The sequence below is a fragment of the Sceloporus occidentalis genome, unplaced genomic scaffold, assembly GCF_023333645.1.
Source record: "Sceloporus occidentalis isolate IW3139 unplaced genomic scaffold, rSceOcc1.0.p SCAF_8, whole genome shotgun sequence".
Classification (NCBI taxonomy): Eukaryota; Metazoa; Chordata; class Lepidosauria; order Squamata; family Phrynosomatidae; genus Sceloporus; species Sceloporus occidentalis.
In genome coordinates this window covers 54188973-54213616 of record NW_028316988.1, presented here as the reverse complement: position 1 = coordinate 54213616, position 24644 = coordinate 54188973, and positions in this window count along the sequence as shown.

Here is a 24644-nt window from a genome sequence, read left to right as displayed (position 1 = left end):
ATTAGACACCTTTGTCGTTCCCATTCGTATGCCCTGAATCAGACTCAGGAGGCACAGGAAAACTCAAAAACCGCTTTTTAAAAAACCAGTTTATCGACCTATAATTCGGGTTTCTCAGGATAATTTGATTCAGATTCGAATTCCAATGGGAACGATATCAGAGCAATGCGGGTCGAATGCGTGCTCAAATGGAAACGATGCACCCATGATTCGCATCCTGAGCCGCGTTATAGGCCAGTGGGAATGGGGCCATTTTGTCCAATGGCTAATTCACAGAAGTTTTCTTTTCCAGTTTAGGAAAATCCATTTGTGTTCCTCATCTGTGTGTGGTGAGCCCCTTGTGTGGCTTTCTGATGGCAACAGAAGCTGAAAGAAAGGAATAGCTTGGAGGAGGACAAAGCTTGCAGGTGCTTGCTTAAAACTTCACAAACCTGTTGGGAGAAAAGGCTCGGATGTTCGGAAAGGAGCCAGTACTATTTACTGTTCATCTTTTAATTGCAGAGTGGGCTAATTGCTCTGCTTTTCTGTTTCACACTGAAGATGCCATCTAATTTGGCTTATGAATGCCACTGACAGAGTCTTGCCAACAATCGCTTTCATTTCAGAAATAGGGTGGTGGTGGAGAAAAAATATAAAGAAATACCAAGTGCCAGCTGGTTTTGAGTAAGCTGGTCTTATGTCTTAATGGGGGTTTCAGCCATTTATACTTTCACCTCCAGTGCATTTCCCTCATTGCTTCCCTTCCTTTCACTTCAAAGGACACTTGAGAAAATTATACCCAAAAGTGTACATGGCTGCTTGCAAATGGACATCTTGGTAGAGAATAATGGAGCTGAAACTGTGTCCTTTTCACTGATTCCTGTGATTATTGATCTAGATTTTTCTCCTTCTTTTTAAATGCCATGTGATTTTCCTTTAATCTTGTTTAGCAACTTCCTTTCCCCCATGTACTTTCCCCTCTTTCGCTGCATTTAGATCCATCCTCTCTACCTCTTTGAAGGTTATCAGGAGAGAGAAAAACAAGCTTACTCAAGATATATATCACTCAGATTGAGACCTGTTGCATTCTTGGCCTAGGTTTCATGACTTATGCGATGTTTCAAAGCATCTCAAGACCTAAGAGTCTATACGGTCAGAATCTTTTTTTACTTTTTCCAGACTCTTCTTTAAGTGTGCATTTGTGTGTGCGCACACATGCACGCGTGCGCGCGCACACACACACTGGTTGCTTTTGGTTTTGGAAACATAATAACTGACATATTCCATTTTGCGAAATGAAGAGTTGATGCTGTCATTGCTTTTTTGAGATTTCAGCATCCCGGTGAATAGATGGAGTGTGTCTCTGAATACTAGTTTCTGGGACAGGACATTAGGAGGGAACTTGTACTCATATCTCATTTTTTAGTTCCCTGGAAGGATGTGGGCATCACTGTAGGAAATGGGATGTCCAGATAAGTAGACCTGGTGTGATCCAGCTGGGATGCTCTTATGTGCTCAGTCATGTTGCTGGTTGGTAGAGCAGACCCATAGCGTCAAATGTGGATCAACTCAACTCAAGGGAAATCCCATTGAGTGAGTGGGTCTGCTGTAGCTGGACTCACCAGTAGGATTTATATACCATTATAAATTTAAGCAAAGAGTCCACACTAAGCTATATATTGCAATTTTCTACAATAACGAGAAAGTTATTCTAGAAAATTGCAGAGAATACAATAATTTCCCAGTTGCCAAGAAAGTGGTTTAACAGCTTAACACCAACTTCTTGAGTTCTTTTTATCAATATTGATTTTCCTGTAATGGACCTATTTAAGATTAATATCTTTTGTGTGGCATCAGATTATAATTTTGTTAATGCGTCTCAATAATTCATAATGATTTGTTTGATTTGTTTGTTTGGATAAACAGCTATTTAAGATTAATAAAATTATAATCTGTCATAAGGCAAAAGGGAATTAATCACAAATGGGTATTTATTCAAATTCCCAAGACAAATCATTATAAATTATTAAGAAGCATTAACAAAATTATAATCTGACACAGCCAGAGAAAAATGAATGTCTCTCAATAATCCATAATGACTTGCATTTGGTATTTCAATAAATAACTTCTATCCATCGTGGACAGTTTAGTTAATTTTATATTGAAATATATGTTGTATTTATGTTTTCAGTTCCTATTAAAAAGATTATTTTTCAGTATATTAGGAGAGCATTTCAAACCTCACAATATGCTTATGGAGCTATTAACTTTCCTGTCAAGTATAGGGCTTGGCTGCAGTTTAAAAGAGGTGTACTAATAGGGTAGGCTTTAATGCAATTTCACATATAACCTAATGAAGCATGTAAACTGTGTCTCCTCTATTAAATACATATAGCATGGAGCTGCATCTTGCTTATCAAGTGTGAATTTTCCCTAATCAGCTTAAAGATCAAGAGCATTTTCAAGGTTATGCAAATTTACCATGAAAGCACCAACATCTAAGAGCAAAATGTGAGTCAATTGCAATTTGATTGATTTCTAACTTTGTTTTTGCAAGGTCTAATGTCTGTCTGTCTGTGTCTGTGTCTGTCTGTCTGTCTAATATGATATGCTGACGAAGCCACAAAACATAGGAACTGAATCCCCAATATCCAGGCCTTTCTAGTTGTATGTGGGGCCAATATTAAAGTATCTGTAGGAACACATAGCTGATGTTTCTAGGCGTTCACACAGAAGGGTGTACATCAGCCTTGCCCAAGTGATAACTCCAGATTTTTCATAATCCAGATGAACTGTGCCTCTTGACACAAAGCACAAGGCATGGGGTGGTGGCATTTGTATCTAAAGCAGCTGGTAACATCGGCATCCTTACCTGTCTGGCTGTATTCCAGACTTTTGTGGTTCAGAACAGCCTTCCAAACCTCCTGCTTTCTGAGGAGTGGAATAAAAGATGGACATTGGGAGTGTGTGTGTAAATCCCATTCTCCATTTGTTGTGTTTCTGGGAGTCCCACCTTGATGTTTTCATCTCATCCTTTCTTCATATTAGGTCAGTGATGGTGAACCTTTTAGAGATAGAGTGTCCAAACTGCAACCCAAAACCCACTTATTTATTGCAAAGTGCCATGTCCCTCTGGCTTTCTAGTAACAAACTCTGGCAAACTCTGTGCAGGAGTGATGGCACATGTGCCCACAGAGAGGGCTCTGAGTGCCACCTCTGGCACGCGTGCCACAGGTTTGGCATCACTGTAGGTTGTGTGACTTCAGTTTTCTTCCCACATTGACACTCATAAACATTTAAACATATTTTTTCCTAATGGATACACACACACCCCATTGATGAAAAACATTTGTGTGTACTTTTCTCCAGGTTCATGCATTTCAGCCGTTTGCATTAAGAAAAAACCGCCTTGTTTTGGTTGGACTTTACTTTTCTCAAACTGGAATGTAAATCCTCAACTATTTTGTCATTGCATTCTTGGATGAATAATTAACCTAGTTTTCTTCCTGTTGGAGGAGAAAACTCCTATTTTCCCATACAAAATTCTCCCTATAGCCAAAAGTCCTGTAGTGTTTGGGGAGGGGAGATTCTTTGGAGAAATATCTGGTGTGAGCAGGAAGAGTGAGCTCCAGCTGTGTATGCAACAAACTTATGCTTGAGCATATGAGACAAATCTGAAATGGAATATGAAATGCAGTGTGGATCCATCTGTTGGGAACATAGCTTTGTCTGAACTGCCTCATCTGTGGTCACCACCAAGCAGAGTGTTTGCAGCACACACAACATTTAGCTCCTGATTTCATGATGGCTAGAAGCAGTCACAAGGCTTGCAGGTGTTTGGGGATTCCAGTGAGCCCAGAGATCTCACAAGAGGCCTTTGCTTTGCATGAGTTGAGGAGCCCTTAGTAGGGTTGCCATAATTCTCTACTAAAAACCGGGATAAAATGTAGGACAAAATTGAGACCAAAATATAGGATAATTGTAGGATAAAATTTAGCCCAAAATGTAGGACATTTAAGGTCCTCCATTTTTCTTAAATGTCCTACATTTGGGCTAAATTTTATCCTACAATTGTCCTATATTTTGGTCTCAATTTTGTCCTACATTTTGTCCCGGTTTTTATACCTTATAGAGACCTACCTCACATATTTCCAGCCAGTCCAGGAAAGAGTAAGTTAAGAGCCAGGGATTCTCAGATTTCCATTCCTGATGCCAAAGTACCACACAAGCTTTGCAAATGTGTTGATATTTTTTTGGGAAAGATGTATCTTTTCCTCAAAAAAAATTCCAAGAGAAACAAAATTCGCAAAGCCAGAATCCTGATGGTGTCATATAGATGCTTATGTTCTTATGTTGATCATATACATACATATGTTCAAATACATGAATAGTTCTACTGTTTTGGCTATTACATAAAGGATGTATATAGGTCATAGTTGCATAGAGAGAATTCAGTTTCACATGGGCCTAAAAATCCCATTGTTAGTCCCAAAGAGAGTACAGCCATTGAATCAATTTGATTTATCTCTCTGCCTTAACTCACCATTCATACATTGATTCAATGGGTTTGTTACAGTAAGGATTCCAACTGTGGAGTTGTGCATTCTTATGTGATGTATAACTGTTCAATAGTGCCTTCAACAAACCACTTTATTTACTGGATTGTATTAATAGGTGTTGTGCATTCTCCATGGTATGATGGAATAATAAAAAGCCACATTCACAGACACAAAATTGGTTGCATAATGTTAGTATAGTTGCCCCCTCCCTACACATTTGTGTCTCTGTCTTTATTGGATTTGACTATTCCTAGATTTGATTAATATGTTTTCTCTTTAGGTCCTCCATCATGACTCTATGACCAACCTCCAATGGAAGTTCATTGGAGATTCCTAGAGAGAACACTTCTCAAGGCGTTTGTAGGTCCTCCAGCACAATTCTATGGTTAATTGGCAGATGTTGGCCATCAAGTTGTGCTGCAACCTAGAGATTCCTGGAGAGGTATTCTTTCAGTTAAAAAAAATGTTTCTTTATTTGCAGTTTTTCCACTTTCATGGGGAAACAGATGTAGGTTCTTGTTCAAGGAAATTATTTTCCATCTCTAAGGATCAGACTCCAGTCTCCTACAAGTAAGACTTTGACCTGACTTTCTGAAAATAAAAGAAAGTAAATATAGGCCTGTTACAGACTGCCAAAATAAAGCTGCTTTGGGTCTCTTTGAAGGTATGCTGTTTAAATGATGCATGCATACTAAGAATCCGGAAGCTGCACCAAAGCTGCACTCCAGTGCTTAGGACTGGAGTGTGGCTTTGGCGCGACCTCCGGACTCTTAGGACCCATGCATCATTTAAATAGCATACCTCCAAAGAGACCCGAAGCAGCTTTATTTTGGCAGTCTGTAACAGGCCATAAAGACAGAAAAGAAGCTTATACAGGGAATGGAGAGGGCATGATAAAAGAACAGATCTTATGCAGTCATTTGCTCTCGTAGAATGAACTTTTTTTCTTTTTCTTTTTCTAAGTGAAAGTTAGCAAATATTCACTGATCTCATCAATCTTTTTGAAGAAAGTGTCTCCCAGCTGTCACTCCATATAGGGATATCCCATTAAATGGGGAAAGACCTCTCTCTCTGGCTTTACTTCGTGAACGAAGATTCAGGAAGGACTCATCCCGCGCTTTCTACAAGTGCGTTGATGACTAAAAAGGCCAAGATAAACAAGTCCGGTTGCAGAAAGCACAGCGGAAAGTCTCCTTGGGTGATGTTTCCGGGTTGTGCTTCTTTCTGTGTTGTCATTTCTCTTCGAGACTCGTTCGGCGTGAGCTTTCAAAAAAGGCTGCAGCATCGTGGATAGTGTGTCTCCATGCCTTCTGATGTGAGGCCAGGGTGGACCATTGTTGGTGATCAATTTGGCCAAGCCTGAGATGTTGTTTCAGGGAGTCCTTGTATCTCTTCTTTGGGGCGCCCCTCTTATGCTGACCCATGGTCTATTTTTGGGAGGCGATGGTCCTTCATCCTAGAAATGTGTCCTGCCCAGAGCAGTTGCGTCCTCAATAGCATGGCTTCAATGCTGGGGATCCCTGCTTGCTCAAGGACAGCAACATTTGTCACATAATCAGTCTAGTGTATTTTTAGAATTGTGTGTAAACAGCGCTGATGGAAGCATTCAAGGAGTCGTAGGTGTTGGCGATAGGTGACCCATGTTTCAGACCCATAAAGGAGAATAGACAGTACAATGGTTCTATCCACACTGATTTTGGTGCTTTGCCTCAAGTGTTTGTTACTCCAGACTCTTTTGTGAAGCCTTCCGAATGCACTATATGCCTTTGCTAGTCTGTGATCAATTTCTTTATCATTCTTGGCATCTGAGGAGATAATGCTTCCCAGGTAGGTGAACTGCTGGACGGACTTAAAGCACAGATTTGCCTACAGTGATGTGGGGATGTTAGTGTTCTTCCTGAGATGAGGCTGGTAGAGAACTTCTGTTTTCTTCAGACTGACTTCCAGCCCAAAGAGCTCTGCAGCTGTTGCAAAGCAGGATGTTAGGTGCTGCAGAGCTGCTTCCATATGGGCAACGAGGGCAGCATCGTCAGCAAAAAGCAGCTCACAGACTAGATAGTTTAGAGTCTTAGTGCGAGCCCTCAGACGGCTTAAGTTAAACAGGCTACCATCAGTACGGTAGCATATATAAATGCCATATTCTTCTTCGAGATCTGCTGTAGCCCTTTGGAGCATCATGCTGAAGAAGATTGTAAATAGAGTTGGAGCAAGAACACAACCTTGTTTCACACCATTAGTTATTACTTGACCTTGCTGGCCTTCATGTAGCAGGATAATCATTTTGAGGAATTTTGGGGGGCATCCTAGTCGTTCCAGGATCTGCCACAGACCTTTTCTACTCACAGTATCGAAGGCTTTGGTGAGGTTGACAAATGTTACATAGAGTTTTTTGTTCTGCTCTCTACATTTCTCTTGCAGTTGTCTAAGGGCAAATACCATGTCTGCAGTGCTCCTATTAGCTCTAAATCCACATTGGCTTTTAGGGAGAAGTTCTGCAATAGCAGGAACTAATCTGTTCAGGAGTATCCTTGCAAGGATTTTTCAAGTGATGGAGAGCAGTGTTATACCTCGATAGTTTGAGCAGTCAGATTTTGTCATATTGAGGAGGGAGCAAGCTTGTTTTCGGCTGCTCCAGAGACTAGGACTCGGAGCAATGGATGCAAGCTCCAGGAAAAGAGATTCCACCTCAACATTAGGAGGAACTTCCTGACAGTAAGGGCTGTTTGACAGTGGAACAAACTCCCTCGGAGTGTAGTGGAGTCCCCCTCCTTGGAGGTCTTCAAACGGAGGCTGGATGGCCATCTGTCGGGGATGCTTTGACTTGGATTTCCTGCATGGCAGGGGGTTGGACTGGATGGCCCTTGCGGTCTCTTCCAACTCTATGATTCTATGATTCTATGATTTTGCTCCTTTATTCTTATACTGGGTGATGATGACTGCATCTTGGAGATCTGATGGCAGTTCACCTTTTTCCCAACAACTCACAAGGAGCTCATGGAGTTTAGCATGGAGTACATGACCTCCGTGTTTCCAAGGTTCAGGTGGAATTCCATCAATCCCGGCTGCCTTGCCATTTTTCATCTGCTGTATGGCCTTAAGGCTCTCTTCCAAAGTGGGAGCTATGTTCAATTCTTTCTTCATCAGTTGTTGTGTCATATGTTGAATAGCTGAGTCTTGGACTACTCGGTTGGCACTAAAGAGGCTTTGGAAATGTTCAGCCCATCGGTTCAGAATGGAAGCTTTATCTGTGATTAGTGTTTGACCATCTGTACTGTGTAGGGAGCTTTGGACCTGATATGTAGGTCCAAACACTGTTTTAAGAGCTTCGTAAAATCCTCTGGAATCACCCAGATCTGCACAACGTTGTGTCTTTTCTGCTAAATCGATCCACCACTTGTTTTGAAGGTCTCTGAGTTTTTGTTGGAGTTGACTACATGCGAGGCGAAAGGCTGCTTTTTTTACATGGCAGGATGGCTGGGCAAGGTGTGCCTGGTGAGCAGTTCTCTTCTTTGCCAACAGCTCCTGGATCTCTTGATTCTTTTCATCAAACCAGTCTTGATTTTTCTTGAGGGAGAATCCTAAGGATTCTTCCGCAGATTGCAGGATGCTGTTTTGATATGTTGCCAAAGCGCTGTAGGAGAAGGGTCTGTAGGGTGGTCTTCAAGTTTTGTTTGCAGATTTGCCTGGAAGTTGTCTCTCATGGCAGCTTGTTGAAGATTGTTGACTTGGAGTCTCCTCTTTAGGATGCCACCCCTCTTAGGTTTAAACTGAAAATGAAGATTTAGGCCCATTACAGACAGGCTCTTGAGGCGCCCCCATCATGTGCTAGGGGTTGGCTGGGGACCTAGCGTCCACACCGGCCTCACCCCTAGCACGTGACGGGGGCGTAATAATGGCGGTGCCCTATACTCACAGGCGCCGCCATTATTACGTGTTGGATGCATAGAGTCCGCATGTCGTGCGGCACTTATGACATCGCGAGTGTGCCATTGGTGCCTCGTGGCATCATAACCGCACCGCAGGAAGAAGCGCCATTTTGGGGCTTCTTTTTTGCTCCACGCGGGAGCCACGCGGTTTGGCTGCTACAGCTCCTCGCGGAGCAACCAGCAGCGCCGGCAGACCACCGCTTTTAGGCGGTCTGTAACGCGCCTTAGTTTACATCTTACTGTTTGACATTCTGCACTGGGCATCACTTGAGTATGACGGACATCGCCAATATTTCTCTGGTGGACTAGGATATAGTCAATGAGGTGCCAGTGTTTGGATCAGGGATGCATCCAGGTTGTCTTCAAGCTATCTTTTTGCTGAAATATGGTGTTTGTAATAGTCAGCTGCTGTTCTGCACAAAACTCTAGCAAGAGGTGTTTGTTATCATTACAGTTTCCAACACCATGCTTGCCTAAAACACCTTTCCAGGCTTTGAAATTCTTTCCTACTCTGGCATTGAAGTCACCAAGGATAATGATTTTGTCTTCTGCAGGAACTTTTTGTATAAGGTGGCGTAGGTCTGAAAAGAATTTGTCTTTCTCCACAGGGTCGGCTTGCATAGTTGGGGATTATATACTGAAGAGAACAACATGTGGGAGGCATAAGCAGATAATGTGATCAGAGTGTCCTGTTGGCAAGGTTTCGAGTTTGGAGGCAATGGAGTTTTTGATCGTAAAGCCTACACCTGAAAGATGTTTTTCAGTTTTGGGTTTGCCAGACCAGTAGAGTGTGTAGCTGGCACTGTGTTCTTTAAGGCTGCCTTCCTCATGGAGACGAACTTCACTAAGAATAGCGATGTCAATGTTAAGTCGTGACAATTCATGGGCTATTAGAGCAGAACGACGCTCAGGACGTCCACTGTCTGCAGAATCTTGCATGGTTCTGATGTTCCAGCATGCAAACGTTAGTCTATTTGCACCTTTGGAGGCTGGTGTGTGCCTTTGTTTTTTTGTCTCTGTTTGACCGCATCAGAAGATGCCCATTGGCCGCGGCTAGCCAACCGGGTAGATGGGGATGAGCTTTTGTTAGGCCACCTTTTCTAGGCCCCTCTCCATATGGAGCAAGCAGTGCTCTCCTTAAACAAGGCTGCTTGGTCATTCAGGATGCTGCTGAACAAGACTGTCATCCCCGGTCAGTCTCAAGCGACCAAAGTCCTGAACTGCCTGCATGCAGGGTTGGGTCTGTGGCTTCCAGTGCATCTTTACACCTGCCATTTCATCCATCGCCTATCGCTACAGGGCTTTTTCGGAAGTTGGATGTATCCTTTGAGCCTGTGCAATGGATTTTTCTGGTGGAGCGCAGTGCGCACAGAACTGGCCTCACCCTTTAAACCAGAGGTTCGTCTGCTGAGGCCTTGACAAGCATGGACGGTGGCAGCGAGGTCTTCGGGTCGTAGGTTTGATTAGAGTTTCCTTCTCTTAGATAGTTGACCTTACAGGGTTAGACGATCACCATCTGCCCAGATTTGGGATTAGAGTTTTCCTTCTCCTAGGATGGTTGCCATAAGGCTAGAGAGCTCATCCTGCCCTTTGGTGCCCTTTGGTGCCCTTTGGTGCCCTTTGGTGCTCTTGGTCAGACCCTTCGGTTGTGACCTGACTGGCAAGGCAGGCCCTACCGGTGGCTATTATACCACCGCCAGCATAGCTCACAATTTCATTAGGGTACGCAAGCCTCTCCCCCACGACAAGGGGGTGTCAATGGAGAGGGGGGAAAGACCATGTACATTTATAAATGTGAACATGAGTAAAAGAGAAGAATGGCCGAGGGTTCTTTCATTAAGTGACGGTAAATTGAACTGAAGCTTCCACCAATCTTGTTGATTTGTTTTATTACAATTTCCTTAAGTCAGCCAAACGAAAACAAGGCATCTTGAGTAACCACCATATATCACAGTGAAAACCTCTAGCAATACAGACTTCGCTGGGATAAGGTCAGTATTCAGTTGTTTCTCCATCTTTATAGCAGAATGGAAGAGCTCTGCATATTCTGACTTCCAGGGTTACAGGGAGGAGGGGTTAAATGATCATACAGGAGCTTTTTAAAAGATCATGGCTCTGCATTTACAGTATTACTGTGAAATTTAGGATTTTCTGCATAATTCGAATTCCTAGGAAGTAGAGAATTAAATCAAACCTAGTACAGCTATTACAAAAGAGGAAGGATTTTGAAGTTTCAAATAGCAAAACTAATGTTGGCTTCCAAGCCACTTATCTTACAGCTGAGAAAACAATGCAGACTTTTTAAACCTACACAAAATTTTCTTCCTGCCATGTAAGTGTATCCACACAATTCCTCCCACAATTCTTCCATAGGCTATAGCAGCTTCTCAACCTTTTCTATGCCCCGCACCCTTAGAAAAGTGATATCACATTTGAAGAAGTCTAATTTCTAATTTTTGAGTCACATGTAATAGTGAGGGTGAGCAAACTGAACTTTAGAAAATAAACTTTTAATTAATTAACAGCATTGTTGGGATCCATATGTAAAGTTATATGGCCAGAAAAGTGCATTACACAGTCATGAATGACCTATACCAGCATATCCACTGAAATAAATGACTTTAAATGGATGTGTGTGGAAAGTACTATCTGAAGCAATCCACAGTAGCTTCATCACTGCAGAAAACCAAAGCCTCCAATGGGTAAACAAAATGGCTCTGTATAAACTGAGCAGAATGTTTCCCTCAATGTACACTTCTTAGGACAATCAAGGATAAAACTGCTCTTATAAATAGTATTTTTGATAGCCATTAATATTAAAGCACTAGCTCTTTTTGGCATGAGTGGCTGGTTTCTCACCTACCAAGAAAAGCAATGTGGATATTTGTAATGTCAGAGACTGTGCATATGCCAGGCAAAATATCTTTTTTGTCCATGCAAGCTTACCCACTCTGTTCTCAATGGATTGCTGATATCAATCCCTCCTTCACCTTTGTGTGGATTAATATCTGTCATATCTTTAAATGAAAGGTCCAAAGGATTATTGCTTTTTTTGAGTAGAGAGAGATAGGTTCTCCATTCATTCTCTGTCATAAGACAACTTTGATAGATATCAGTCCTGCTTTAAGTGCCCTTGTCTTATTAGTCAATGAATAATGATTTAGTTTCCACCCACACCTCTGCTTGACCCTTTATTTAGGATAAGATAAATGTTTGCTAATGCTCAGTGCTGTCTCACTGTATCATTAACCATTCCACAGGACTCATTGTTGGTGTTCACTTTCTATTTAGTCAGCAAAGTAATATACAATGAAATATAATAATGTCTCTCCCTGTAAAGTCAATCATTTCTTCTTATAACTTCATAAAACCTATCATAATTATATAAGAAAATGGTTTTCAGACTTTGATTTAGTGTGACAACTGAACATCTGCTGCATTGTGCATTCACAGAAGGATGTTGGATGTATTGTATAGGTAGGACTTGCCATACCATTAGACTAGGGCTGCATCCTCACTGCCAAAATCATCCAATTTGACACCACTTTAACTGCCATGGCTCAATGCTGTGGAATTCTAGGAACTGTAGTTTTGTCAGGCATTTAGCTTTCGCTGCCGGAGAGTTCTGGTGCCACAACAAACGGCATTTCCCAGAATTCCATAGCATTGAGGCATGGCAGTTAAAGTAATGTCAAAATTGACTATTTCTGCTGTGCGGCAGCCAAGGTGAAGCATGCACTTGAGATAACAGGAGGTGAGGAATGATGGAATGTGTTGCTCCTCTTAGCCAGATAAGACATAAAACCTTAAGAAGATAGAAAGAAGCATGATGAAGCTGATCAAAGGCCTGTCAGATTTATCTTAAACGAATTGAGTTGTGTAAAATTTTAATAAGGAAAGTTTTTAATGACACGAAACTTTTTTATGCCATTGTTTTATGATTGCAAGATTTTGTATTTTGTATTATGAATAAAGTATTTTTATTTAAAAAAAGAAAGAAAGATGAGTAATAAAGTAGCAAGGCAGGCCATCTTCAGAACCCAACAAAATGGCACCCATTAGTGAAGTGAGAGAAATCTTTGTTGCATGAAAAGGAACTTGTGTGACTATTTTGGGATGAAAGACTTATGCAATGGCTAAGACTGTCCAGCAGCACGACACAGTATTTCGCAACACTACAGCAAAGAATTCCTAACAAAGATAGTCTTGTTTCATGGTCCATGTTGAAAACTGGTAAGCTTGGTTTAAAAGTCTGAACTTCTGAATGACTGGGCTCGGCTTCACTTAGTCAATTTCACTTCTTTGTTGTTAACTGTCATCAAACTGACTTTGACTTATGGCAGCCCTATGGAGGAGGAAACACATTCACAGGTAGCCGTAATGGCCATACAGTAAAATAAAATAAAAACAAAAATCCAGAAATAACAATACATTTGTTGGCCAGGAAAAAAAGGCCTGTCTATGTTTGGTTAACATTCTGTTGGTCTAAAGCTCCATCATTCGGTTCATCCAACTAACCAATAGGACATGAGTGCAAATGCACCCTCCGTCTTGTGCCTCTGATGCTGTAGGTGATATGTAGCCATCCTGACTAGGAGCTACAGATAATCCTGACCTCTATGAATCTATTTAATCCTTTTTAAAAATGAGTTTATCTGCAATACTCTGCAAGAGTATTAATGATAGCATGTGCCTACCTTTTCCTTTTCCCTCATTAGAAAGAAACTATGAAATGCAGAGTGTTGGTTGTTTTTTTTAAATGAGAACATTCAACTTGTCCATTGTTGAGAAATTCACACAGACACACCTTACAGTAAGAAATGTATAGGAAAATGCATATAATGTATAGAAAAATGAAAGAAGAAGGGGGGTGTAAATGGATGAACAAAACTCAAAGGCTGTTTAAAAAAAGGGAAGGTAAGAAAATGCAGGTAAGATTTGGAGAATGGTAAAAAAATATATCAAAATTTACACATCTTTGGCTGTGGACTAATAGAAAGTCTAGAGTATTCCTAAACCTTTTTGTTCTAGAACTGAGAGGTGAGGAAGACTTTCCTTATTGATGGACACCATTTAGAACCTGCCTTTGAATGAGACATCATTCCAAAGCGAGATGATTCCTCATCCTCTTCCATGTGGGATGATGCAGATGGAAAGCATCTACCAGAGCTGAATGTCTGCTGGGCTGAGAGCTGATCTTCATCTACCTTTATGGTAAAATATAAGACTTTCATCATTGTCAGTTGTCCCAGGCTTGAGCCACAATTGCAGATGGACAACCAGTTCCTCAGATAAGAAGCAGTAGAAGGATATCAGTCACTATCCCCATCCTATATCTGCTGGCTCCAGTTGTGAATTCAGATGTTTAATTTGAAATGTAGACCGTTTTAAAGTGTGTAGGTCTTATTTGTCTTTTTAAATTGTTGCATATTTTAATTAACGTGTTTTAATTTATGTTGTTCATTGTTGATTTGTTGTTCCTCACCTTGATCCATGGGGAGAGGTGGGTAAGAAATAAATATTCTGATTACGATTACAGGTCTAGAATTTAACTCATAAAATCTGAGCCAGTGTAAAACCAAACTCAGTGTTTGCTATTTCTGTGTCATTCAAAAAAAGGGGTGCACTATTTAACTGGATTAGGGATGCTTGGATGGTGTGTGTGTGTGTGTGTGTGTGTGTGTGTGTGTAGAGTACAGAAAAATAAACAACTAATGCAAAATACCAGAAGCTGAAAGGAAGATGGAAGGTGAGACCAGCTTTGAAAGCACTACAAATAATTTTATCTTGCAACTATGCACTATGTGTTGACAAGTATTCAAACCCAGTTTTGCAAATTGGAGAGCAGCAGAAAGCCAGATTTGAAGGGTGTATTTGTATTTTGAGCATACACATCCACACACCCTAAAGATCTTTTAAAAGCATTTATTTCTTAGCTTTGTTCAATACTTGGGTGCATGTGGGAAAAGGAAATAGAAAGAAAAATTGGTGCTTGTGAAGAGATATGAAATAATATCTGATTCTTCCTCCCATGAAAAAGTATCTATCAGTAGATGGTGGTTAATTTGTTTGTGCCGAATTGGGCCAACAGTTTTATAATCCCAGCGATCTCACCTCAAAGTCACATCAACAATAGTATTCAGCTGTTCCAACGTTATAGATAAAAGCAAGGACACATCTTTTCATTTTACAAGTGCTTTTAAAAAGACTGGTTTTAGGGACTAAAAGGAAAATTGGAATCTGTAAACTGTTATTGAAGCTCCCCCTTTGTGCTTCTTTTTAAATAGGCTTTGAATAGAACATGTTTTGTGGGAGATGATGTGGGGGTACTTCAGATAATTCATGGATCATTGATAAATAGTTTTTAGTTATGGATTTTATGCCACTTCTCCACTGAAGTGGCTGAATCTATTTTGTTTTCTCTAACATTTGTCTTTAATCAGGCTCCATATTTTTCCATTTAAATCCTTCCTTCTTTCCTTCCTTCCTTCCTTCCTTCCTTCCTTCCTTCCTTCCTTCCTTCCTTCCTTTCTTCCTTCCTTTTTGGGGGTGGGTTGTGACAATTACTAAGGCAAGATGTTCTGTGTCTCTCAACAAATCTCTGTAGGAGCTAAGTGGGTAATTTTGTCAAGAATCTTGAAACCATCTAGTTTTTCTTCATCCTTAACCAGGAATGCAAAATGGCACTTTTAAAAGGCGAATGTTCCCTGGACCCATGGAAGTTATCCACCCTGACATAAATGCACAACAACTAAAATGCTAGAACTGCTCTTGCACTCTACTACTTCTGTGACACGATTAATGGAACTTAAGTTAAAGATAGCATCTTCCCTGGGGAAACACTTGCCGCAGGTGAAACAGTTTCCAGACTCATTGTGGACACAGATCCTAGTTCAATAAAGCTTTTGTTGCTAGTTTAACTTTGCCGAATCTCTCTCTTCACAATTTAAAAAGTGGTTCAGACTGCAGATAGGGGAATCAAATGGCTGAATGTCTGTCGGAAAGGAAAAATGTTCACAATAGCTGTTTTGCACAGCAACTATATTCATGTCTCCTTCGAAGGTCTAATGAGTTCAGTGCAGCTTCTTCCTGGCTAAGGGTTTACGGAAGAGCTGAGGAATCTTTCTGTTGAGGACCATATTGCTTCAAGGGTAATCTGTTGGTGTTTGGGTAGCTAGGTAATTCTTCACTAATTTTGATCACAAATAGAAGAATTTTAGCACCCCCCCTCCCCGCAACAAACTCTCCTAAAATGCAGTTTTCAAGATGCTTTTTTGCATTTTGATATACGTTCTGTACTAAATGCATGTACAATATTTTGAAGAGAAAATGACATTTTTCTGTACAGAATATAATATTTCTGAACAAAAACGTTATTTTCATGCATAAAACATAACTTCCTATAAAGACAATATTCCGCATAGAAATACCATGTGCAATTTCTCTCTCTCATAAAAATGAGTCTTGAAGTGTGAAGATTCTCATCAGTCCAGGATTCTCTGCCCTAGGGTTTCCTGAATGAGGCAATATTTCCCAACCATTTTAAAAAAATATACTTTTGATCTCTACATGTTGTTGTTGGTAGACAGAACGAATGTGGATGGATGGAACCAATGTAAAAAATAGATGGAGCCACAGCTTATCGCTCATTCTCTTTCTCTTATTCTCTATGCCTCCTTCCCCTTTTTGCTTCTCTCCTCCTATTCCTTTCTGCAACTTGGGGAGGAACAGATTGCAGAGGACATTTGAAATCAGTCTGAAGCCTGCACATGGCCCACTAGTTGCCAGTTGCCTATTGTTGGTGCCTATGATGGCAGTTCTGGATTGCCATAGATGTCTGGAGAGAGCATATGTTTTCTTATCAGACAGTCCAAATTTCTGATCTGTCTTCGTTGTACATCTCTGATTTTACGCCTCCACCTTTTTTTGGTCTTTTGAGAGTACCCAACTTGAGTGATTTGCTAGCATGGTTATTCTTCACAGTTTAGTTCTTTTGCTTGAGATCCTAAGATGGGGAAGGCAAAATCGTACACAGTATATGTTGTGCACTACAACTTCTCTCAGCCCTAGCCAGTGTCGCTAATGGTGATGGATTTTGGGAATTGTAACCCAAAACATCTGGAGAGTATCATATTGTCTATTACCATATTATCTATCCCTGCTTTAGAAGTTGAATTGGTGAATGCAATTCTATGTGTCTTATCTCTCATGCATGCACATTTACACTAGGGATGTGGAAAATATTAAAAGAAGTTCTCATTTTCAATGAGAGAAGCAGTCAAGTTTATGGAGAAATCACTCATATGAGAATCCTTTTCAGTATGAGAATCTTTGCCTCCAGCGTAAGTATGAGACAAAATATGTTGTTTAAAAAGTGTTCCATTATTTATTTTCAAAATCTCTCCCCCAGACTACTGTCTTTTCTCTTTAAATAGAGACAGACACAAACAAACACATACACACTGCAAGCACAAAAGGATTGGATGATTGCTAAAAAAGATGTAAACAATCCATCCAGAGGCCATGAAACACAAAAGAGAATATCACAATTTGCAGGACCAGGGTATTATACAATTGCACAATTCACACGCAACTCAAATGCAAGAATGCTTGCCAAAAATGCAGGCAATATTTCACTATTTTACAAGTGAGGAGAAAAAAATGTGATTTATCATTCCTGTGTTTGAAAAGGCAATGAAAGATGATTTACACTCCTATTTTCTGCAGTACACAGCTAGCTGTTCCACATGTTGCAGCCGCTGAGGTGTGGTTTGAACTGTTGATGGTCTATTGTATAGAACAAGGGGTGAGCAATTTGCAATCCTCCAAATGGTGTTGAACTTCAATTTCCATTAGTCCTAGTCAACACAACCAGTAGTAAGAGATAATGGGTACTGCAGTTCAACAATGGCTGGAAGGTCATAATTCCCTCCCTCCTAGTGTAGGACAATTGTGTTTTTTCTTGAACCAAAATGACAAACCCTCCCCAGTGAAGGGTAGGGTTGTTGCAAAATCAGTGAAACAGCATGTATACTTAAATTTAATGACTGTTCAATGATGTGTAACAACCAAGAGAGTGGTGCTATTAACTGCCATGCCTGGATTTTCATTTGCAGCTTTGGTAGATAGGACGGGAGAGGCTGCCATTTGTCTTATCATCATTGCTAATTTCCACGGATAGGTTTTGGATGTTAAACTGATGGGAGCACATGATCCACATGCAAAATAACTATAGGTTTCTGAGGACAAGGAAATATTAGAATCACAAAGTTGGCTACAACTCAGCTTAATGGGAAAGTATAGAAAGTGATGAATTCTTTGGCAATCAGATGCACAGCAGTCATTGAATACCTCAGATTTCCTTTATGGTTCCTAGATGTTTAAAACCATAATTTAAGATAGATAAAGGGATGGAAGGGGTGTAAGTGCTTTGGAGAAATAACCAACTTTTTTTTTGATGACTCAATACTTGGATTATGCTGAATACTTCACTAGGCTGAATAAGTAAGGAGGAAGCTAGTTTATGGAAATGCCAAATATCATTTAGGAGGTTATTTTCTTCAGCACCCTTCTTATTATGGCCCACTGCATACCTCCAAGAAGCGGCGTCCAGGCGGTGATTCTAAGGTTAGGGACCATGCACCAAATGCGTCATCATCGCTTATGTCACGGGTGTGCCAGTGGCGCACTCGTGACTTCCATGTGGCATCCAAAGTTTCTGAATAAAGCTTTTCTATTTTGACTACTGAAAACCTGAATTTCTGAACTGAAGTGTTTCTGTACATGACAGATTAGTGATCGTGCTCAGTTCTCACTGTGCTGTTTTTAGGGGAGGGTTGTCCCCTTTCTAAACATTGTTTTTTTTTTTAGTTCTGCAAAGCTTGGAATTCCCCGAGACACACTGATACCTCCTCCCCACCCCTCCTCTCTCTCACTCTCTCTCTCACTCCCCCTCTCCTTCCTTCTCTGACTTTCCAGTACTACAATCCAGTTAAAGGTAAAGGTAAAGGTAGACCCGTGACATGAATGTCTAGTCGTAACCAAGTGAGTAGATTTCCAGTGAAGCTACTTAGGATTCCTGTGCATATAAAAACCAAAGTCCTTTATCCATTTGTTATTCTCTTGCACTAAGGGAAGGGAAAGAAAAATGTTGAGTACTGTTCAATATTTGAAGTTTTAAATTTAGCTTGTTCATTCTGGCTTGCAAATGTCCAAGCAATCCTCTGTGTGCTGTGTGGGTTGTAAGGGACATAGCCCATTGCAATATATGAAAAAGTGACCTTTCCACCAGAAACACATCCCTCATAAACGGAGATTATACATTGCACATTTTTATTCAAAGTAAAAATGTATTGAAATGATAAAAATTACATTCCAATACAGCATGCCAATGTTTGGGGGGTAGGCGGAAATCAGAGTTCAGAAAAAGCATATGTGGGCAGTTGCAGTATGGAGAGGAAAAGAACATATTTGTGAAGAACAATTATTATTTATTTTTTTAAAAAAATGAAAGACAACCTCTAGACAGAAGCAAATGTACTAGCAATGCTGATGAAAAGAAATGTGCTCTCTCCACAGCAACGCTCGATTTAGCTCTCACTGCTGGTTCTGAGTATTATTCTGGACTGCAGTGCTCTTAGCGTTATGACATCTGCTTATTTGCTTTGTTGTAATCGACGGCAGTGCCCTGCAATTTGAAGTACATTTAAATTTTTTAAAGCTACTTTCCCCCTGATGAGCAGACTGTATTCTTCTGCTCCAGCATGAGAACTAATATCTCCCAAGGTTTAAAATATTTTTAAAAGAACAAGCCCAGCTTTCCACGATGTTGTTTTCTAAAGGTCAGGAAGATTAGCCTTCAGCTTTTTGGAAGAGAAAGCAAAACATGGAAATGTTGCTTTTTTGTACTACAGTTTGCAGAATCCCTCAGCCTGCAAGAGGGGATGGCCACACTGGGTAATCCGGGTGATTTATAATCCAAACCTGTAATCTGCCAAGGTCTGTATCAGACTGTATGCCCATCTTATTATTGTCACAATGAAGAAATAGCTGTGGTTCTTCATGGTATTGGTCAGCTTTGCTGTTGTGTGCCTTCAAGTGATTTCTGACTTATGGTGACGCTAAGGCAAACCTATCATGGGGTTTTCTTGGCAAGATTTGCTCAGAGGGAGATTGCCATTACCTTCCTCTGAGGTTGAGAGGGCATGACTTGCCCAAAGTCACCCTATGGGTTTCCATGGCCAAGCAGGGATTTGAACCCTGATCTCCAGTTGTAGCCCGACACTCAAGCCACTACACTATGCTGGTCAAGATTAAGAATGGGCAAATCTGTCAGTTTCACTTTTTCTCACATTGAGACTTAAAAAAAACTTCATGTAATGTCCATCCTTAGAAGGCAGAAATTAGATGGCATCATTTTTCATGTGTTCTTCAAAAATGAACTGAACTGAAATCCTTCCTCACCTGCCCTGCAGAGAGGGCCATATTATTCCTGCCTGCCATATAGATGAGCTGCTTCGGGGAAAAAAGTAGACGGCAACCCTAATTCAGCACCAGCATAGCTGTATAGGTAGTGGTTCAAAGCCAGACTTAAAGATGAGAAACGTCTTAGAAAAAAGAGATGGCACAAGCATGTTTCAAAGCCAGATTTTGAAGTGTCAAGTATTCAAAGCCCTGGGCCTAGATAGGTGAATCTGTCAGGTTTGGTTTCTTCTCCATTCAATTTTAAGTTCTTTTAATTTTGAATATGACAAAATTTGCAAATTTTAGGCCAATTCACATTTTGAAAAAAGAAGAAATTATATTCTCAATCATCCCTTCCCATGGTCCATTCGTCAAGAGATGACTGCCAGGAACCTAGGACATTTTCCATGGAAAGCATGTAACTTCTAGAATTCCCCCAGCTAATATGGTCATTTTCCCCAAAGCTTTTTCTTGGCTTTTTCTTCCAGTTTGGAATCCAAAGTTGTTGGGGAATACCTTTTTGTGCCTGCTGAGGGATTTTTGGAGTCATAGGCCCCAAACAGACAGGTCAAAATAAAGCTGCTTTGGGTCACTATGGAGGTATGCTATTTAAATGATGCATGCGTCCTAAGAGTCTGGAAGCCACATCAAAGTCATGCTCCAGTCCTAAGGACTGGAGGGCAGCTTTGGCACAGCTTCTGGCCTCTTAAGATGCATGCATCATTTAAACAGCATATCTCCAAAGTGACCCGAAGCAGCTTTATTTTGGCCTGTCTGTTTGGGCCCATAGTCAAAAAAGCTTCCTTTCCCAACTTTTGAGCCTCTTCCACTGAGTACATTTCTTCTCCTGTAGTTACATTATAAGTTACACATCTCCCTTTCCATTAGTCCCCTGAACACATCGGAATTTCTAGTTCATCTGACCTGCCTGAAAAGCTTGGCAGTGTCTTCTCAAGGAGGCAGGAGCTAACAACACAGAGCCTCCTGGCCAAGAGTAATTCTGATAAGTGCTTCCTATTTCTCATACAAAATTAAGAATTCAGATGAGAGAGCTGTGGGTTTACTGGCTGTGATTCACCCACTAGAGCTTCCTGAGCAGTTTGGCATTGTTGACTGTGGGCATTATAAATGGATCCCTTTGATTTATGACTTAATTATAGGAGAAATCAGATGGCTGCCACCTAGCAATTCCAAGCCTATCTTAAAAAAAAAGTCACAAAGAAATAATCTCTTTTGATGAGCACAGATATTTATGAGTTTGCTTAAATGGTAAAGAGAGAGTGTGCTGGGAAAAAATAAATAAAAGAAGCAAGGTATAAAATCTTGATGAATGCAATGCTTTCAACACCAGCTTGCTTAGTCCTCATTTCAACTCCTACCTTCGTAATAAAAAAAAGTGAGACAAAAACCAAGGACAGCTCCCAGATTAGATAAGGAAGATTGTGCAGAAGTCATAGAATTGATTCATAGATCCACGGTACTCGTGATTTTAATGTGCCCCTCACATTAATTGTGTTCTCTGACCCTGAGAGAAAGCATGGAAACTAGGCAAGGAAACACGCATAAAATCATTAAATCATAGAGTTGGAAGAGATCCCAAGGGCCATCCAATCCAACCCCTTGCCATGCAAGAAGACATAATAAAAGCACTTCCAACAGATGGCTATCCAGTCTGTGTTTCAAAGCCTTTAAAGAAAGAGACTCTGCCAGACTCCGAGAGGTGAGTAGTGCAGAATTTTAGGTACATTACCAGTTGAGAAATCTCTAGATCCCACAGGATAGTGCCACAGTAGCAATATCAATGTAGATTCAATCTAGGATGATGTACCATGTTACCTTCAGCTGTTCATTAAAGACGTTATAAGAAAATTCCTTTTCATAAGTGTATTTTCCTTTGTGGTGCTAACAAAATTGAAACAGTCTCTCATGTCTTGCTTTTGTTTTTATTTTATGATAGCCTAAGACAACATCTCCTCTCTTCAGCCTTGCAGGGTGGATCATCCCAATGGGTGACAAGCTATTTCTTGGACATAGAATTTTCTCTGGCATGAAAACATTGTGTTTATATAATGCAATAAAACAAGAATCCAGATGTTATCCAAGTCATAACCCAATACAATTTGAACAACTTTATTATACTGTTCTCTGTGTTTGTGTGGGTGTGAATGTACTTTTAATGCCATTTCCGCTATGCCTTCATCTGGTATATTTATTTGGTTTGTAAAACACAATAAATTATTGACTAACAGAAAAACATAAGACACCAAGCATCGCATTCAACCAATTTAGCCTTCTTTTCCTGAAGAGAGCATAGAAGGACACTTAGCCATGAAGAAAATGAGACTATTTCCATACTTCATGATTGTTCTTTTTGGCACTTTTCATCCAGAAGTGGACTTTTTTCCCCTTCTTAAACTTCCAATGTAAAGTATCCACCATTAGAACGCTGTTGGTGGTGGCGATTACGATGATGGTGATATTATTACTGTTATTTCTTACCCATCTCTCCTTATGGATCAAGGCAGGAAATAACAACAATTAACAAATATGAAGTCGAAGGCTTTCATGGCAGGCATCCATAGTTTTTTTGTGAGTTTTTCAGGCTATGTGGCCACGTTCTAGAAGAGTTTATTCCTGATGTCTTGCCAGCATCTGTGGCTGGCATCTTCTCTGAAATGGTGAAACATCAGGAATAAACTCTTCTAGAACATGGCCAAATTGATCGAAAAACCCACAAAAAAAGATAATCAACAAATACATGACATCAGTGAAAAACACACATCCATTTAAAAGGACAGGTAAGACATACACATATGAAAATAATCCACATGTAAAAGTCATCATTTAAAATTCACAATTTAAAAATTACCTGAATGGGCCAGACAGAAGAGACTGGCCTTTAATGCTGTTTTAAATGTGGACAGAGTATTCATCTGTCAAATCTCTTCTGGCAGGTCATTCCACAGTCGATGGGCAGCTGAACAAAAAGGCTGATAGTTGTGAACCTAGTCTTGGATAACTGGAGTGAATGTCTGCAAGAGGACCCTGGTATATGATACCACCCTTTGTCAATACATTACTGTTGTCAATTTTAACTGTCTCATTTTTATTGGCCTTTCAGGTGCTTTCCTCCCTGCCTTTATGCATGCACATAGTAAATCAGTTTACTTGGTCCTATGTAATTGACTTCTTGGTTTAATATTGAAGCTGAAGTTGGCTTTTTGTTCTTTTTGTTTTATTTTGGTTTTCTTTTGCTGGCTACAGATGCGTTTAGCACCTGCCTCTCCTCACTCCACAAAAGGAATCAGTCTTATATTTGTTCTCGCAGGTGTATCTTATTTTTAAAATGAGAGCCCTATACTAGTCAAAAGAAAACAAAAGCAGTCCGCCCTCCTTGCTATTTGAAACACATTTGCAAAAAGATTTCCAGAGAACATTGAATGCTCCATTCAGGCTTTGGTGGCTTTTCTACACACTTGTTCCTGCCAGGAATGGCTTTCCTAAATGTATGTTATTTCCGTAATGCAATTGCAATACGCGCATGCAACAAAAAAGGACATTCAGTTCAAAATATGACATTTATTGCAGTTAACTGTTACTTTGGAGATATCAAAAGGTCTCTGCTTAGCAAGAATTTAATATAAAAAGGGGCTGATCCATCAGTATATGGAACTGTTCCTAAGGTTAAGTGGAGCAAAACAGCTTCCTCAGGGTGCAGCTACACTGTAGTATAATGCAGTTTGACACTGCTTTAATTGCCATGGCTCCATCCTATGGAATCTTAGGATTTGTAGTTTTGTGAGGCCAGGATTTTTGTAGTTTTGTGAAGCACAGAAACACTAGTGTATCACTGATACACTGCATACCAAGCCCAATACAGGCTTTTATTTATTTATTTATTTGGCAGGAAATGCTGCTTCTCTTAGCAAGAGGAAAAGGTGGCTACTCAAGTCTAGTTTTGCATTTGTTTCACTCTTCAGAATACTAGCAGATTTAACAGACCACAGAGGAAAGGCAGCATGTGCTATGCACTCATTTGAAAACTGAGCTGAATCTAAACCATATACTCATGTATAAGTCTTGAAATTTTAGTAAAAAAATTGACCCCAAAACCTGAGTCGACTTATCCATAGGTCAATTTAAGTAAAGTACTTTAACTCTTATTTAAAAAGAAACCATCCCCTGGAGAGGGCAAGAGTATAATCTGCGCTGGAAGCACTGACTCCCTCTCTGCTCTCACATCCATCCAACCATTAGGCCTGCTGGAATTTTGTAAGTTCTTTGGCATCATTTTCCCTTGCTTCATCCTTTACATCATTTCATACATGCCCCTAAGTTTTACCCTCAACTTATCCATGGGTCGTATCAAAACCGATAATATTGGCCCCCAAGCCTGCCCGCGACTTACACGTGAGGTTGACTTATAGTTGAGTGTATACATTATTTGCTCGGAGTACTTTCTCATGGTAGCCATCTTGGTGCTAGTTTCTTCACATCTGGCTTTTCTTGTGGCCTTTCTTAACTTGAAATTGACTTCTATGATCACGGATGAAGCACTTGCTTTAGTTGCCCTTCACAATCCTAAACCAAGATGAAGAACAGCAAAAAGTGCCAAAGAAAAAAAAGGCATTCCATTTTCCACGTTTCCCTTTCTTGATTTCATTTCAAAGGGGAAACTCTGCCCGTTGATGCGGTTAATCTTTTCCTCTCTCTGTGC